Below are 19723 nucleotides of genomic sequence, written 5' to 3' on the forward strand. Positions count from 1 at the left end.
TAACACACAAATGTTGAGTAGTTTTCCTTATGGTAGAACCCAACATGTAAGAGGCATGCGTTCTAGCATCCTAAGTGTTATATACTTTGTTTCCAGGCGGTTTTTTATGTCATGTAATGTCAGGTACTAGGTAGCGCCACTTGTCCCTTTTTACTGCAAAAGTTAAACCTATCTTTTAGAATTACCCACAGGTCAGTTCAAGAAATATCATCTGCTGTTTTCAAACTACAATAGTATCTTTGTCAGGGTTGAAATAAAGAAGGGAAATGTTAAGTTTCTCATTAGCGGCTTATATATTTCTTTCCTTAACTGCGTCTGTAAGAAAGACCAAAAAGTTCCCGAGTTAGTGGCTTTAATATTCTGCAAATTGTAAATTTGTGACAAATCCTTGTAGACTGGTCTCTAATCCCATTGCAGTGAAGAGAAAGGACAGACAAGGCCATGGTGGGAGAGAAGGTGGAGAACAGCAAACAACAATTGGAATTTGGCACAGAACAAGTAAATTGAGACACAATTTGGACCCAGACGCCACAAATAATTTGGAATTTGGAACCAGAGACATACAACAGCAACAATTGGTACACTACAGAGCTTAGTTAGATTAACTAAGTAATATATGTTATTGATATTTATTCCTACATTCACTACAATTATCATACTTAAGTTGTGAAATAAGTTAAAGTATACACTAGAAATAATAATGGGAAATTAGGACCAAAGAACAACACAATTGGGAGTTAGGACAACAAAAGAACCGTTTTGGAAGACGACTTAAAGTTCGAGGAGGACCTTAAACGGGCTAAACTGGCAGCAGCAGAAACATCAGAAGGTAAACGATAATTTGGAATTTGGAACAATTGGTATACTACGGAGTTTAGTTAAATTAACTAAGCAACAGATATTAATAACATCAATTCCTATTTTCACACAGATAATAACTGGAAATTTGGACCAAAGAACAACACAATTGAGAATTTGGACAACAATAGAACCAGCCAAACCAACAAAAACATTCAATAAAGCAATAAAAGCGGAAAAAGCCATCATGTTTTGGAGGAAGGCTTCAAGTTCGAGGAGGACCTCCAACAAGCGAGATTGGCAGCAGCAGAAACACCAGAAGGTAAATGGGGGCCTGGAATGCGAGAGGCCTTGCGGCCACGCGCTTTGGATTTGGACCGAGAACTACCATCAGAGGACGAAAGATCAGAAGCGACACGCTTACGAGCAGACGAAGGTTCCACCATAACACTATCTTGAGATTGCACACTACAACTCTCACCAGATGACGAAACAGCAACAAGGCTATGAGAAGTCTGGAGGACAGTTTCACAGGCTTCGTTCACAACCCCAGACAAACCAACCAAAACCGACTGACTTGGGGAACCATCCGACTGACTCTGAAGCTCGTTCACCTGGTTGAACCTCTCATCAACAGGAAGCGAAACGAGATGGGAGGCATCAGACGTCTGCAAAGGTCGCGGAGACAAAAAATCAAAAAGACGAGCCCTGCTACGAACAGCAGGATCAGCGGAAGAAGTACCAGCAGCAGAATCATCTGCAGCAGTAACATCAGCAGCAGAACCGTCAGCAGCAGAGACATCAGCAGGAGAAGGGTCGGCAACATTCGTAACTACATCATTAACTTCAGTAGCGACACCACCCAAGTCATTAGCGACGACATTACCAACATCAACATCTGAGGTAACCGATTGGAAGTCATCATCATCGAGCACAACTTGCTCCCAACGACGACGATTAGGACAGGAGTCAGAAGCGTGACCCCCTTTACACTTGAAGCGTACAGTGGGACAATTGCGAGCAAAATGCCCCACCCCTTTACAAGCTAAGCATTTCCCTTTGTAAGGACAACTGAAGGCAATGTGAGTGCCTTCCTTACAGATGTCACAATAAGTAGGCTGACCACGATACCAGATCTTACAACGGTACGAATTAATCATTACAAACCGAGGGATAGAACTCTTAAGGTTGATACGGACAACACGCGTACCAGTCGCAATTTCAGGAAGATTGGTCCAATGTTGGAAACGAACACCTTGAATAGTACCAAAGGAACCTAGCGCATCGCTAATGTACGAATTTGGCGCATCATAGCGGTAATTATAAACAACAACATTGACCCAGTCTGGAGGGGGAGGAGGGAGGGGGGACCACAGCCACTTTGACACTGTTCATATCCAACTCACCCCTAAGTCGTACAATCTCACAGGCAGTCCTATCTTCGAAGGTGACTCGGGCAACCTTGTTAGGACATTGCTGAATGGCAAGAACTTTGATGTTTTGAGCAGCAAAATGCTCCACGATAGACTTTGCAATATCCGCATTAGAGGCATCCTCAGCAAAACAATTAACCTTTAAATCAGCCGTGCAAGTCATATAGTTGCCAGGCATGACTAGAAAAAAAGGGGAAAATGCAAAACAAACACACCCAAAGGGGCGATCCAGAAGGTTAAGCCCGGATGGGCGGGACACCCAACCGGATGGGTGACCCGGCTTAACTAATCAGCTAGATGGGCCAGCACCGGCGAACAAGAAACCACAAAGGAAATAAGACGGGCAAGCAGCCGGATGGGCGGCCGGATGGGTGGCCGAGCTTAACCCACAAGAAGAAATACACAAGGCAATCAGAACACTGATGCGATTGTTTGAGAGAAAATGGCTCAAGTCCGAAAACGGAGAGAGCCAAAGAAAAACCACAAGGCAGAGAAGAAAGCGAGGAAAGTTTCGCAAGACGTTGCTTACCCTGGGTTAGGCAAGAAATGCCAGCCTAAGTCCTCAGGGGGGTTACGACAAGACGCGAAATCAGAATTAATACTCACAAATCCTCCTGTCTTGTAGGTCACCAGAACTTGATTCTGTTTGCGAAGATTGAAGATAAACTCCAAGCAACATTAACTTACCAAGAGCCAATGGTGGAAAGCCGAAATAACGGTCGCATAACATAGAAGTCGTGGAAAAATATGAATTTCCTTTTCAAATCTCTGTATTTCTATTATGCAAATTATAGCAAAGTTACATAACGTTCAAGAAGTTGGGAGTGTCAAAAACAGAAAGGGAGTAAACGAAAAATATTATTTGTCTATCTACGCAATAAATAATTCTGTTTTCTTAGTGCACATGAAATATGTATTTTTCCTTTTTTGTATGAAAAAATTAACTTTTCAGTTGTAGCGTGATTTGTAGGTTTCACATTCTGCATTACTGTGGTTCAGGCATATAGGCTTGTGATCACTACAGTAGGACTCCAGTGTACCGGTAGATTGCACATGTTGTGGTATTTTTGTACAAAAGTGATCTATTTGTGTACGCTAGTCAGTAGTATCCCGGTTAATCAACTGTCTGTAGCCTCTGTTTGTGATTAGAAATGCTTTGAGAGCTTTTTTGTTCCGTAGTTTCCTGCATCAGGTTAATATTGAAATCTCCAGGCAATATAGTAGGAATTGTAGGTTCTGTCAATACTCAGAATACTGACTTACGGAGATGAGTAAGAGCTTCAATCAGTTGTGAAATTCTAACAGTTTTTGACCGGTAGATACCCACCCCATGAATATTTGGAACTGGATGGCTAAGAACTGTTACAGTAATTTCCACATTATTTACATTAAATCTGTACGGAATTTCAGTGCAATTTAAATCATTCTTAATGTACAGAGCAGTTCCATACCCAGTTCTGATGTTAGAAGGAACTAAGGCGTTATTTCGCTATGGCCCTATGGCGCTATTGCGCTAAGGTGTAAACTTTAATGATTGTTTAATTAATTAATTTCAATTAATTGATTAGTCTAGAGGTAAGGAAGTAGTGGGGGTAGGGTGGGAAAGGTACATGTGTACTCTACGTAAAACACATTCCATCGCCGTCACTTAGCTTTCAACATCGCCAAGTTATATATTTGTTTCAGGTAACCCCTTGCTCTCCTTGTGGTACCATTCTCCTTAGAACAAAACTAATCTGTCCTAAACGCATGTGCAGATTAGTTAGCGTTCGTGGCTTCTATATTAGGTAAAGGATACATTGCATACGGAATCACGCACAAATGTTGAGTGGTTTTCCTTATGGTAGAGCTCAACGTGTAAGACGCATGCGTTCTAGCGTCGTTAGTGTTATACACTATCTTTCCACGCAGTATTTTATATATCATGTCATGTGACCAAGGACGGCAGTTATTTTTCAGGTAGCGCCAATTGTCCCTTTTTATTGCAAAAGTGAAAGGTTACTGTGGCCGCGTAGCTTTTAGAATTACACACAGATCGGTTCAACAAATATCATCTGCTATTTTCAATCGACAATAGTGTGCTTGTCAGGGTTGAAATGTATTGCTTCTCCTCAAGGGCTTGTTTATTTCTTACCTTAATTGTGTCTGTAAGAGAGACCAAAAAGTTCCCAAGTTAGTGGCTTTGATACTCCGCAAATTGTAAATTTGTAACAAAAGAAACCAGGAAAGTGCTCAAATATTGCTGCAGACTCCGTGGCACCTAATGAAAGCGCAATTTAATTTAATCAGTCTTTGAGGAGACTCGTTTATCGATGCAGGATAATATCGGCCGAGTAGCGCTGTTTACCTTCAATACTTCTCATTGAAACGCTTCCCAGTGGTATTAGTCGATATTGTTTTGTATTAATTTTGAATTATATTTCACAGACTCCGTTCGAAATATATGAGACAACAAATGGTATGAATTTCCCGGTTAGTGCTTCAAACCACTTTTGACTCCATCAGAAGGGCGAACCCCCCTAAAGAAACAATAAAAGGGGCCTGGGTATACCCACAAGGCCCTGGGACCTAGATCTCGTGGTCCCTTGATGCTTCGCTGGCTTTTTTCCTTGTGCTTCAAACCATTCGGTAAGTATTTTCCTTTTGCCCTGCGTTTTAGTGCAGAGTGCACTACTGGGATGGTTTAGGGGCTGCTGTTCGCTAAGGTGCTAACGCAATAAGGTGTAAACTTTAATGCTTGTTTAATTAATTAATTTAAATTAATTTCAATTAATTAATTAGCATTGTAGTAAGTAGGTGGGGTAGGTACCTCTGTTTACTACGTAAAACGTATCATACTCACGTTACTTTAAAGATAATATCACAAACGTATATATGTTTTCGCAAATCTCTTGCTATCCTAGTGTTGCTATTCTCTTAAGAACAAAATCAATTTGCTTGAAAAGCATGCGCAGATAACTTAGGCCCGTTCCAAACGTCGCTCCATTCATGCGCCGAACCTAACTGATGAGTTAAGTACGGCAGAAGGGCGGCGTTTGAATCAGTTTGGTTCGGCAGGTTAAGTTTGGTGCGGCAAACAACATTAAATGCGGCAGGGTCTGTCGCACTATGCGACGTTGGGGCGACAGCTGATTCATACGGCGTTCTCTTCGAGGGTCGAACCTAATGCATAAATTACTGTAATTTACTTTTCATATAACGGGACTCGTGATTGGCTCAAAATTAAGTGGCGTGACCAGTCATGCATGAAGCTCAAAGTCGTCGCTAAAAATAAAGACAACAAAATACCAGTATGCCTTTGATTTATGAGAAACGGAACTGTATAAGCGAGTTTCTTCAGCGCAAATTCATTTTCCGCTTTTCTTCGTGATAATAGCCTAGCTTATTAGATTTCCCTTTAACAAGTCAATTTAACCAGGAGAAAATCTGTCTAAATACAAACACTGAACCTTGAGTTTGAATTTGCTTCCCTAAATATTGCTATAACAGCATGATAACAGCGAAATGTTAGTCACAGCTTTTCTTTTTGGACAGAGTTCGTGAATTCAGAACGCATATTTTCTTGTCGAAAATTGTTACCACCGGCTTCCCGAATTGAGTTCGACGCAAGTACGCCGTCTGAACCAGCCGTCGCTCTAAAGTCGAACTTAATCAAGTTTGGCTCCGCACATAAGTGGAGCGGCGTTTTGGACCAGGCGGTAGCCTTCAGTGTCCAGTTCTGGCCCTCTCTCTGTCACGCAACGCTACTGAAGCGTTGCTTGACAGAGAGAGGGCCAGAAGTGGACTATTTTGACCGGGGACAGCAGCTGTATTTCAGGTAACGTCAATTCTCCCTTTTCTAGTGCAAATAACGCTACTGTGACTGCGTATCATCTGGAATCACCCCTAGCTCGATTCAAGAAATTTCGTTTGCTGTTTTATGTATTGCGTGGTTGCCAGGGTTCAAATATAGAATGCCTCTGCCTGGCGGCTTGTCCATTTCCTCTTCTATGGTTAGTTACATGAAAAACTAATAATTTTGTGACACAGGAAACTTCGCAAATATTTCCGCAGTCTCCGTGGCACTTAATGAAACCACCAATTAATTTCATCAGTCTTCGAGGTGACTCTCTCACCGATGTAGGATATAATTTCGATCTCTACCTTCATTACTGCTCGTTGAAACGCTCCTCAATTGTATTAATCGATAGCAGAAGTTGTATTTTAGTTTGACGTGAATAAGAACGAACTATTCTCTGACTGGACGTGACTATTTGATAATTAGATTAGTTCTTCTTTTTCTGAGAAATGAAAATTTGCGTTTGGAGTAAAACGAATCGTTCCTCTTCGATTTTTCATGAGATATTTAGCTTTATTCCGTTTATCTTTATTCCGCGATTAGTAAAAAATACACATCTTTGTTGGGCGCAGTTCAGACGCCGTGTTTCTACCGTGCCGAACTAAGTTCAGGAATTAAGTTCGACAAAAGCACGGCAGAAGCACGGCGTCTGAATCAAACTTTTCACTTAAGTTCGACAAGCTCTGCAGCTCTGCCGTGCCACACGACTCTGGCACGGCAGCGATTCGAACGTCGTGCTTCTGCCGCGCCAAACAAAATTCATACATTATATTAATGTATTTTGGCGAGATTGCGTTCCCACGGGGAATTAGGAGGAGGATTGTTTCGAGGGATCAGTATATCCTGAATTTGGTTCGACTCTGGCACAACGTCTGAATCAGAGTTGTTTTCCTGCCGTGCTACAGTCGAACCTAATTGCAATTTAGTTCGGCACGGCAGAAGCACGACGTCTCAATTGGGCCTTATATTTTTGCAGAAACAAGGGTATCATGTTGCATAGCTTGGCGAGGAAAACAAAAGTATCAAGTTACAGACGTTGGAGTTAAAAATAAAATTGTCATATTTGCCACTTCTACGTATTATTGTATTTAAAATGACTGAAACTCAGCGTAGAACATGACAATAAAATTCAAAGCAGTCTTGACAAACGGTAATTTTAACTTATTTTTGGGCCTTGAAAGAAAATACAAACATGAAACTTATACAATGCTAAGATTACGTCTTATGAAGTTTTTGTCTCTTCATATTCTGCAAGGGGAAAAGGTCTAGTTGACTGCCAAGGGAGAGAACAGCATGGGTAAGGACCTGTGTGACTACTGTATCAGAGCCGTAAATTACACTCTGCACTATCTGAGATTGTCTTACTAGTTTACAAATTCTAACCGTTTTTGAGGCTTTACCTCTGTGTTTTTACACAGGTTTCTTTTAGGTGATATTTGTCAATTTTCAGGATATTATATTATATTGGATACTAATTTTTTGAGAAAATTACATTTTATCTTACCAGCCATCTGTTGCTATTTTGGATGACTGGGTGACTGCTGAAGTGGATGCGCTCTCTGTTCTAAAACTCGATCAACAATTTAAAGTGAAAAAGTTTGTAAAAGAAAGGGATGAGGAAATGTTTAATGTTCAGTGTGCTTTCTTAATTGCCACGGGTATACTTTGTGGCCTTCATGATTGTATCGAAAATGATTCAGCTCCACTTTACGAGGAAATTAAGGTAGCTTTTGAACAAGCTCTTTGCCTTTTAGGCTCAGCCAATGCTCAACTGTCTATCCTGGGACGACAGAGAGTCCTCGCAGCTATAAACCGTTCGAGGATAAACCTCGCGGAATTACCTCTGCCTAACGCAAAATCATGGCTATTTGGAGATGATTTCCCCTCCTTGGCGTCAAAGCAGGCCGAGTTGTCAAGGGGTCTCACAAAAAATTTGACACAGACTACAGGGAAATCCTTTTCTAGACGTAGTAAAAGTTCCCAGTCTCAAAGCAGACATCGTAGAGACTGTGGCTGTTCACGAGTCTTCCCGAAAGTTCCTTCGCTTCTTTTGGAAGGGAACATGTTACCAATTCAAAGCTCTTCCATTCGGCCTGTGTTCAGCCCCCAGAATTTTTGCGAAAGTTCTAAAACCTGTTGCCGCATCCCTGAGGAGGAAGGCCATTCGAGTCCTTATTTACCTGGACGACTTTCTTCTTTTGGCTTTTACAATGGAGGTAGCTGTCAAAAATACTCAGCTGGTAGTGACTCTCCTTCAGTCCCCAGGTTTCAAAATAAACCTCAAGAAATCATTACTGATTTCAACCCAATGATAACCTCACCGGATTTCCAAATCGACTCAATGTGCATGATGATATCACTCCCGGCAAAAAAGGCCAACAAAATTCTAGACTGTTGTCGCCGGGTGCTCGTTGCTAAAAGTATCAAATTGCGAAACCTAGCAAGTTAAACAGGCCTGTTAGAGTCCTCGAGACCAGCCATTTGACAAGCTCCACTACACTTTCATCACTTGCAGTCAGATCTGATAAGGGGCCTACAAATGAACCAGGTGTCTTACGACGCTTTGATTGCCCTGTCATCGAGTGCTAAAGTAGAACGTGCTTCGTGGTTGAAACACACCCTAAATGTAAACGGCAGTCCCTTGCACCTTCCTCCGCCGGATATGATCACAACTGACGCATCGAAGAAGGCTGGGGTGCAAAAGGATGGTCACAAAAAGAGTGTCTCTAACACATCAATTATCTAGAGCTGAAGGCGTCCTTTTTTTGGCTCCACTGAAAAACCTTTCTCAAAGGGAAGTCTCACGTAACCATATCTCTCTGGCTAGACAACACTACCGCCATCGCTTACATCAACAGCAAAGGGGGTACACGTTCCCCCAACTTATGGCTCTGGCCTTAGAGATGTGGGATTGGTGTCAGGAAAGAGACATCCGTGTGATAGCTCCTCACATCTCTGGAAGAGACAACGTCTCAGCGGACAAGGAGTCCAGAGAATTCAAGGACACGAGCGAGTGGAAGTTTGTCCCAACAATTATTCAACCCTTTCTGCTGAATTGTCAGACGGATCTGCTCGCGAGTCGTCTAACCAACTAACTCACGGATTACATCAGTTGGAGACTCGACCCTGGAAACATCTACACAGAAGTCTTTACGATAAACTGGGCTCCTCTACGGGGCTATGCCCCCCCCCCCCCCCTTCAATCTGATATCAAAAACCCTAACGAAGGTAACAATCGACAAAACGGATCTAATTCTTTTTGCTCCAGTTTGGGAAGCCCCAGCTCTGGTCGCTGATTCTGCTGAGACTTCTATGTCTCAGCCAGTGCTGCTACCGAACGGTCCAACCCTCTTAAAGGACCCCATCGACCTGAACCGAGTTCATCCAATGTATCCTCGTCTTTCCTTGGCCGTATTTCACATCTCTACTAACGTTTCCAAGTTGAGGGCATTCCAACAAACGTTGCCGATCTACTCATTGCAGCTACTCGTACCTCCACCTCGTCGTATCTCTGAACGGAAAATTGATCATCTTTCGTCGTCTATAAGTGAGTTTCTAATTTTCTTAACCGAACTCTTTAACAAGTGCTTAGCATACCGATCACCTATCGTCCTTCGTTCTGCTATTTCGTCATCTCATCCAAAGATAGATGGTTTTTTCAGTGGGTCAGCATCCTTACTTTACTAGATTCCTTAAAGGAGCTCCCAATTAACGTACTATAAAGCTCAGGTATTCCCATACCTGGAATGTTGATTTTATGATTAAATACATGATATCTTTGGGGAAAAACAGCACCGTATCACTTAAAGCTATCTCAATGAAGGTAGTCACCCTGTTTGCATTTACCTGCCCTGAACGGATTTCCGCCTTGGCTTCCCTTGATTCTCAGACATTGCAGCGTCCTTCCAGAAGGAGTGTTTTTTTCAAACTCACCATCCATAGAAAAACTGGCACTGCAGATAAATCAGCGGAAGCATTTTTTGCCCGCTTTAACCAAGACAAGAAGTTCTGTCCCATAGCTTGTTTTAGACAATATCTAAAATCATGCAGGAACGTTCGACGCGTTATCCCGTCTTATCTTCCCGATAAGTTGTTTATTTCATTTAAACGCCCCCACAAACTGGTCACTTCTACATCGTTATGAGTGCAGCAGGAATACTCAAATTTTTAAAGCTCACGTTGTGCGTGGTGCATCTACAACAGCAAGTGCTAATGCATTTGTCCCGCTCTCGACTATCATGTGAATGGCCGACTGGTCTTCTGCTTCAATTCTCAGAACATTTTACTATTAACCATTGTTTACTTCAAACTTTGCTTCAGGGTTCTTATCTTCAAAGTAGATCTACTTGTAAACTCAGCTATTCTCCTGTTGAGTTTTGATTTATCTATAATATACATATAATTTAAAAGTTTTGTTATGTGGAACCATGGCTGTTTTATTGCTCTTAGTAGCAGCGTTAAAAACTACCATTTTGTTGTCTCGTATATTTCGAACGGAGTCTGTGAAATATAATGAGAATTATACTAGGGCCGTGAAGCAGCCTGAAGTTATAATTCAAATTATATGAACAGATGAAGTGAGAAATATATGAGCTTCCCACCCTTGTTTCCTCCGTTCTATGGTGTCTCCCTCTTCCTTGTCTATTGCATGACGTCAAACAGCAACCGAAGCATCATGGGACGACGCGATCTACGTCCCAGGGCCTTGTGGGTATGCCCAGGCTCCTTTTATTGGCTTTTTGGGAGTTCAACGTTCTGATGGCGTTAAAAAGTGTTTGAAGCACTAACCGGGAAATTCGTTCCATTTGTTGTCCCATATATTTTACTTACTATCACTGTTTGAAAAGTGCTCTGGCCTAAAAATAAATCAGGCAAAATCAGAAATGCTATGGCTTGGCTCCATGCGCCATAGGAAAGACGCAATTTGCAACCTCCAAATCAGCGATGATCCCGTTTACGCGCTCGGTGTGCATTTTACCTATAATATTGAATTGTCTCATAAGAAAAATTTCTTTGAAAAATTAGGATCCCTAAAGAAAACCTTAAGTGTCTGGTCCCGAAGAGACTTATCTATATACGGTAGAATAAATATTGTTAAAACGTTAGCCCTCTCCAAAGTTGTATTCATCCCTAGTGTTATGGAGACTCCAAAAATACTTTGCAACAGAGGTCAATAAAATAGTGTTCGATTTTTTCTGGAAGCAAAAACCCGCCACAATAAAAAAGACAACCCTCATCAAGAAGAAATCGGATGGCGGTCTTGGCATGAAAGATTTTGTACTTTTCGATAAGACTTTGAAACTAACTTGGGTAAAACGGCTGTGCTCAGACTCAGATGCACCGTGGAAGTATATTCCAAAATCGTTTCTCTCTACTGTCGGCGGTACTGAGATCTTTCAATGTAATTATGACTACAACGTTCTTGATCTTAATGGCCATCTTCCAGAATTTTACAAACAAATTATTCATCATTGGGGAGAAATCGTGTCTACGACACCTCACAGCAAGACCGAGATACTGTCTCACACAATCTGGAACAACAAATTCATTACGATTGACAAAAAAATGGTATATCGACCTCATTGGCACGGAGCAGGTATAAAGCAAATTTCAAACCTTTTTGACGAGCGTGAAAATTGTTTCCTGCCTTTCCTTTCCTTGGGCAATAAATGCGTGCTAAATTGCAACTTTTTACAATATTATAGTCTTTTATCTGCGATCCCTCAAAGTTGGAAGAAGCTCCTTCACGTTAATTCTGGCGACTCTACTACACCTCCGCCGCCAATCTGTAATATAACGTGCAAGATGTTATACGACAAACTGTTAACTTTAGAAACTCTTATCATACGGCTTCGCAAAAGACAATCTGAATAAAATTTATCTTCTGCCTTTCACAGCCACAAAAGAAGTTAAATTGGCAATGTTTCAGCACAAAATTATACACCACATTTTAGCCACGAACAGTATATTATTCAAAATGAACAAGGTTGCCTCCCCATCCTGCCGTTTCTGTCCCTCTGGTAGTCAAAACATACGTCATTTGTTTATTAGCTGTCCGCAAGCGTCTTCCTTTTGGTTTCAGTTCCAAAGTTGGTATTCTACTGTAAGTAACGCGAGTTTACTTCTCTCCGAGCCAGAGGTATTATTTGGATTTACTCGTCCTTGTACTCACCGTTTGACCCTCAACCACCTCGTAATACTAGGCAAGTATTTTCTTTATATCAACGCTCTAAATAATACTATGTTCGTTTTCAGCGACTTCATCTCATTAATGCAGGATATAATCGAGATAGAAAAATATATTGCTGCCACGTCGAATGGCGAAAGGGAATTTCAACAGAAGTTGAAATTCCTTCTCAACATTAAAGGCGTTTCCCTTAGTAATTAGTTGCAAGGTCTTTGTTTCTCTTTTTTTTTTTTTGTTTGTTTTGTTGTTCTCGTTGTTTTTTCTATAATTAAGTAATTACATTGTATTGTAACTCCTTAAGTAACGTAATGTGTAAGTCATAATAAGCAATCAATGTGTATTGTAAGTAAGTAACGTAATGCCAACTATTGTAAATTGGTGGTTTTTTTGATGTATTGTAAGTGACGTTTGTAAGACGGTATAAGGATTAGAAATAATAATAATAATGATGATGATGATGATTATAATAACAATAATGTAGTGTATTGTAAGTAGGTTAGTTATTGTTGTGAGTAGAGTAAGGCAATGTAAGTAACCATGTGTTTAGCAATAATAAAAAAAAATTTAAAAAAAAAAAAAAAATGCAGCCAATCAAATGTCCCATTTTCAATTCCAGCCAATCAAATATTGGGTACAAGACAATAAAATCTCAACCTCTTCGTTTTGATGCTTACGCAATATTACGGTGCCGCATAATAAATTGCCCAGCTCAAACCGTTAGTAGTTCTGCGTGCTTGCAGGGTTAAGAAGAATTATATACTACACCTTCTATGGGCTCGTTGATTGGGTTGGTAAATACATGAAAGTAAAAGCTGTGTTACAGTGTGACTCGTCAATATATATCGCCAACAGAGTGTGTTGTGTGAATATTGTCGCAGTTGTTTAAAAGTAACCCATTCAAATGGTCTCTGAGCAGTTTCGCATGAACGCAGATTCGAAATGTACGGAAAGGGATTATTTTCGATGTAGCTGAAAGGAGCTGAAAGCAAACTTGAAGCACGAGAATTGAAAAGTTAACTTGATAAAAAAATGAATCCTTTGTTCAAAATATCTTCGAATTTTTCATCCAGGTGTAGTTGCTATGCGTCTGTCTTTTGTTTTTGCCTGAGTGATTTTACAGGCTGAAGCTTCCATAGTACAACGCGGAAAAAAAAACGTTTCAATTTTCATGTTGTTATTTCAATACACTGATAAACCAGAAAGGGAGCTCAAACTCCGAAATGTAGAGCTGAGCTACTCAGACAGTGAACGCAATGGTTCCTTTAAGAACTACGTGGTGGACACCGAAAGATGAGTAAAAATACAAACACCTACAGACAGTGGGTCAAAATCTAATATTGTACGATTTTACACAAAAACCGTAAAAAATATATTTAGTGCGGCCGTACGTTCACAGCCGGAAAACGGTCAATCTATTGAGTTTAACACGCTTGTAAATGTAAAGTCTAAAGTAAAGTGACGCAATGTTTTCTAACGCAAAAGTACTAACGCCTTGAGCTTGACAATTTATTAACAGACACCGTAGTTGCGTAGGCATCAAAACGAACAAGTTTAGATTTCATTGTTTTCTACCGGACATTTGACTGGCTGGATTTGAAAATGTTGGAATCTATTGTTTAAGTTCTGCCATCTCAGTGGTTTTCTTTATCTAGGTGGCCCAGTCTCAGTAAACACACCGTAAGAGAAGTCTTATTTAATCTTTTTAAACCTTAGGTTACAATCCTCAACCACTTTCGCAAGTCCATTCAAGCAGGCCCCATTTCTGGCAATACATCCAATAACCATAGAAAGCTATCTGTTCATTGTCATTGTACTTTCAATTAAACATTTATAACCCAATCTTGTGTGTTTTTTCTTTGTTGTTTGCTGAAAATGTACACTTATTATTCTCTTGAAGCCGAAATAAACTCATAAATGGAAAAGGCAACAGGGAACCTCGGATAAATGGAGCAGGGGTATAATCATGGTTGGGGTTCATGTTTACATGTACAAACTCTGTGACACTCATCTCTAGAATATTTCTTTGGAGATCAGTTTAAATTTAGTGTAATATAATTGTTAAAGGTATCTTTATTTACGTAAAATTTATGATGAAAATTAAAAGCAAAAAGTTCAAAGGAAATAACTGATTATATTTTCATACTTACAGGCAGTAAAGATATTACCGGTTCTCAAGAGAGATATTATCAGAAAAGAAGTAGTTTGGTTTTAACCTTCCTTAATGAACTCTTTGTTTTGGCAGGTAAGTTACTTTGGCTTTATATGTTTCTCCTGGATAAATTAGCTCTTATTACCAATGGCGTAGCACAGGAAGTGTCCCTGTTCATATTTTCTTTCCTCTTTTAATTCACTTGCTGCTTCGAACCAGATGCTCTATTTTTAAGTTCTTTCCATATAACATCCTAGGCAGTTTTCTTCTACTCTCTATACAAGTTTAATTGAACTTACTAAGATAAAAACGAAAATAGAGCCCAAAGCACCAGTTTAGGGGATCTTTCTTGTTGGAGGTGCAAGACAAGAAATAGCTTTTCTCTGCATGAAGATGCCCGAGGAAACAGATTCTAATCCAATCTTATATTTGACGAACATTTTTACATGAAATAAAGCACCTTTCTGTCAAGAGGATTCATCCATATTAGTTTAAATATCATCTCTTTGATGTAGGTCTCCTGTACAGTGATTTTATATCATTTTACCATTTAAAATATCCTCTCGCCTTTCGTCACTTGGTTGGCGTCGCAGAAGAAAATGTTATCTTTGACAGGTTTGCAGATAATTTAGCACAGAAATATAATTCTTTGGTACATTATTTACTTTCTAACCCAACCTATAACTTGATAGGTCAAATGTCTTAGTAAGGGAGCATTTTCCATGGAATACTTTTTATTATGTCAAGGGTTTCGAGTACTGAGGGGCAGCTCCTCGAAGCTATCACGTCTACAAAATAATGGTTTCCAACCCACTTATCCTTTTTATGCATATGTTAAATGATAAAAAAACTGAGAACCCATGGAAATTCATGAAATCATATTTTTGGTATCACGCGCAAGGAATAATTATGCAACTTACTGCGGGAAACCTGTCAAATTCATTACCTCCGTGGCTCGTCTGCGTTAAGTAAAGAGCTTACAGGTTGGTTTGGTTTGGTTCCTTCCTACACAGCGGCGGTCTCCTTTATCTACTACATTGATTTTTCTCAAATTCAATCCACTTTTTAACTAATTCCGCTAAATCATGCGAGGAGATTCCGGAGGATTTCATCCCTGCACACGAACATTTGACAACTGCTCAAAGTGTGCCACATTACTACCATTCAAACCTAAATAAACTGGCGTTGAAGGAGCGTTCCCTTCACAATAGCGTGCACACTGAATCACACAAGGAGATATACAAAGTTTTTTCAGCCTTTGTCCACATGCTTTCAAAAACTACATTCCCAAGGGAGCTTTGTACCTCTTTCCAAGAAACGGATCAACCAGATGTTTGCAAATGGGTTTCAGCTTTTTGTCCTAAACTCTGAAAGGAGCAAACAACACCTTAAGCATGGTCAAGCCTCTAATTTTTCTAACATATAGCACTCTCTGCTTAAGATGCATGGTAAACCAATGAGCAGTGCTAAGCTCAAGATGCCAGTACTTCATTTTGTTAAAGCTTCGTTTTGTTAAAGCTGGAGACAGACTGAGTTGAAGACGTTTTTCAGCTACATTACTCAATCAGGTAAAGAAGAAGACAGTAAAAGCAGGAAAAGAAGACTTCTCTAAGGTTTTTGAGACACCAAGAAAGGAAGGAGAGGACTACATACCTTTTCAGAAATGTTTATAGCATAGTCATCCTGCCCACACTGGAAACCCAGGAAAAGATGAAAAAATTGAAGTAACTGTTAATATTGATGGGAAGGAAATTTCGTTACACATTAAGAATTACACTGAAGCCCATAAATTAAAGAATTTGACACTGTCCCCTAGGTCCAAAAACTTTAATGTGAAGATGACACCAAGGACAACTTGCCAGTAATAGAGTTGGCCATGTTGAACAGGAGACTGGGTTGATTAGCTCTAATCAGGGAACCCAGGCTCTGTTGTGGGAACGTCATTTAGCATTTCAATAGTCCTTAGCTACAGACAAACAGAAAAGGATCGAGCTGGAAAATAAGGCTGATAGGCTTCAGTTACTAACGCTGTAAAAATTATTTCTGAGCCCGATGTTAATTTTGTTACTGTGAAACTCAGACATCTTTCAATCGGTGTCTGCTCACGACGGTTTCCATCGAAGGCCAAAATGTCAGCTGTTTATGACTGGGCTGGATCCCTCAGTCCAGTCCCAAGTGCCGAAATATCAGACAGATTAACTATAACTATCGTGAAGGCTTCACAAAAACCCCCTTTGTCTGAAATTGAATGAGATTCAATTTCAGGGTTTTAGAGATCTTAGCACTTGCAGTAAAGCATCGTTTCCTGACCTTCACACATGTAAAGAACCTAATGAAGGAAAGGCAGGGGAGTCCTCACAGTACGTTCCTTTTAATGCCCCTAGCCCGTTAAAGTTTCTAGGAAAAGTCTTTAAAGTTTCCAGGAAAGCGGTCTGAATAGTCTGAATAGTCCAATACTTAATCTACACCTATTGAATTCCCGGATGTGACTCTATCCGGGAAAGTAATCACGGTGCACGTTGCATAAAATTAGTTTTCCTCTTTTCGTAATAAATCTCATTTTTGGGTATGGGTATGTAAGACCACAGAGAGAGTCAAACATTAATCCTCTCCCCACCTTTCTAATTGCAGCTTGACAGTTGAAGAAATTCTGTCCATTAACCTCTCCTGATGAATGACACAGCAAATATTAGATTTTACCTTTACCACCTTCCCTCCAAAACAAACAAAAAAAAAAAGGAAAAGAGCATGGAAATAAACTCGACTGAGAAGTTTCACAAGAGTACAATAATATGTGAAGGTGAATTAATCAACAGGACACGAGCGTGGGACCAAGAAAAATTAGTTAATAACTTTTCACTACTCACGATAAATTCGATAGCGTTGTTCCTAGCAGTATGCAGGACACCTATCATATATGAACTCGGTTAAATGACTTTTCTCTCCGTTAGTTCTCGCAGCTCATTGGATAGAGCGGTCGCCCAGTGTTTGGGAGGTGATGGGTTGGATTCCTGTCGGGGACTCAGAATTTTTCTTTGTCCCACGCTCGTGCCATGTTGATTGATTCACTTTCATATTTTCGTTTTCTCTGTTTTCTATGATTTCTCTTTTTAGATCGGTTATCCCAGTGCGCACTGCGCAGCTGGAAAACTATTACGCCTCTCTTTTCTACGTTCAAAGAGATACATGTACAAATGACAGCCGAAGTCCCTTTTTTTCTAATAGTGATGGAGGGCAAGACAGCGTCGAATACGTCTAGCCTCCTGCTCCAGCCAGTCTTCAAAACAAAGACATAACCCAGATACTCGGTGAATTTGCCGAAGACATCAATGAGAGCTGTATATCAAAATTTAACATGTCATAAAATTTCCTATGCCAAGCGAGCATCGTCTGGTACATTATTCTCTCCCCTGTGAAGAAAGTTTCATTTAAATTCACCGATGATACTAGTGTGAGCGAAGGAACACTTGACTTGGGAGGACCCATAAGAGAATTTTTCACGCTTGGTTTCCAGTATCTTCAAAACTTTTAGTTATTCTGTATATGTGAAAATTGTAAGTTCATTTCTTTTCAGTCTTAAAGCCTGGTAGACGTAAATTACTACATGTACTCTACAGGTGTTTATGACTGCCATTGCAATTGGTACGCTAGGGCCAAAGTTCTTTTCGCCAGTAATGTTCCAGGCTATGTGAAGTTTGTATGAAATAATTCACATAATAACTGCGGTTGTAGATGAAAGTGAAGAATGATGATCGCAGTAAATTTTCCAATTTCAGCAATTGCAAAGAAAAAGTCTGAAAAAATCAGGGGTTCAACGGGATTCGAATCCGTGAGCTCCGCGATCCCGGTGCGATCCTCTACCAACTGAGTTATGAAGCCACACATTCACCTGTCAACAGCGACAGTTTTAATAAAGGATGTATACGCCTGCAAACTGCATATATCTTTGCAAACGCTTCTGGATTCTTCTAATCCGGAGACAGGAATGCAAGGCATTAAAAAAGTTAAAGTCGTCCCAAAAAAGTTGAAGTCGTACCAAAAAAGATGAAGTTGTGCCAGGAAAGTTGAAGTCATGCCAAAAAAGTTGAAAACCTGCCAAAAATGTTGAAGTCGTACCAAAAAAAGGCGAAGTCCTGCCAGTAAAGTTAAAGTCATGGCAAAAAAGTTGAAGTTGTAGCAAAAAAGTTAAAGTCGTAAAAAAATAGTTAAAGTCCTGTTGGTAAAGTAAAAGTCGTGGTAGTAAAGTTGAATTGGTGTCTAAAACTTAAAGTCGTGCCAAGCAATTTCGCTGAATTTAGAAGTTGCTTCATAAACGAGTCGTGGTAGGGAAATTTGACAAAGAAAACCAAGTGGCTCTAGCTGTTTTCCGTACAAAAACTATAAAACTTTCTTTCGCTGTCGGCAACTTCAAAACAGCCAAATTTAATGGGCCGTTGTCAAAACGTCGCTTGCGCGCAAAAGAGAAGAAAGCGGGCTAAAATTTTTCGATGCGTTGGTTCATAGAGGGTTTTACTTCTAGTTTGGTAGTAAATATTCAACTTAGTAGTAATGTACGGGTCTGTAAATGATCCCAGGACTGCAAATGATCCCAGACCGCAAATAATCTTCAAATTGGACCGCAAATAATCCCGAACCGGAAATGATGGCCCATCTGGACCGCAAATGATCCCGACAAAAAAATAACGAATCGCATGGATTGTACGATGGTGTGGATAGGCAGTTGGCGTGCGTAAATACCGACGTTTTTATTAAAGCCATCTTATAATTATAATTGCTTACAACTTGGTTTTCTTCCATACCTTGGACTAAATTTTGTTGCTTACTACGGTCTTATGAATATCATTAGTCAATCATGAACACACTACTACTTGGCCTACATTTCTTTGCAGTTCTCAGTAAAATTATGAGCCGTGCACCATACGCCAAATATGCTCCTTTGTTAAACATCGATATTTCAATGCGACATACGGCACATATGCTCCTTTGTTAAACATTGATATTTCGGTGTTATGGTTAAATCGCATTTTATTAGCCCTTAACGCCACTCCTCTAAAGTTTTGAACTAAAATCTAACAATGAAGTAACTATTAAGGAAGACGTTGTCACCTGAGTAAACCCACAAACCTACAAGACTTCATCACTCTGAAAAACAGCTTAGTATGTATCAGTGGAAATTTGGACAAATATATTTAGTAATTTTTCCTTGGTCGTATTTTGTCTTTATTTCCTCCGAAATGACAACTCGAGTCTTCTGAGAAGCCAAAATTCCAAGCTATAGTTACGAAGTTCAGTTTCATCACAGAAGATGACATTAAAAC

The 19723-nt window shown here is 40.0% G+C and overlaps 1 pseudogene; it reads left to right on the forward strand.

The window, feature by feature from the left end:
- The first annotated feature begins 8608 nt into the window (after positions 1-8608).
- Positions 8609-9756, forward strand: LOC145470544 (uncharacterized; annotated as a pseudogene).
- The last annotated feature ends 9967 nt before the right edge of the window (positions 9757-19723 follow it).

Source organism: Orbicella franksi, chromosome 2, assembly GCF_964199315.1.
Source record: "Orbicella franksi chromosome 2, jaOrbFran1.1, whole genome shotgun sequence".
NCBI lineage: Eukaryota > Metazoa > Cnidaria > Anthozoa > Scleractinia > Merulinidae > Orbicella > Orbicella franksi.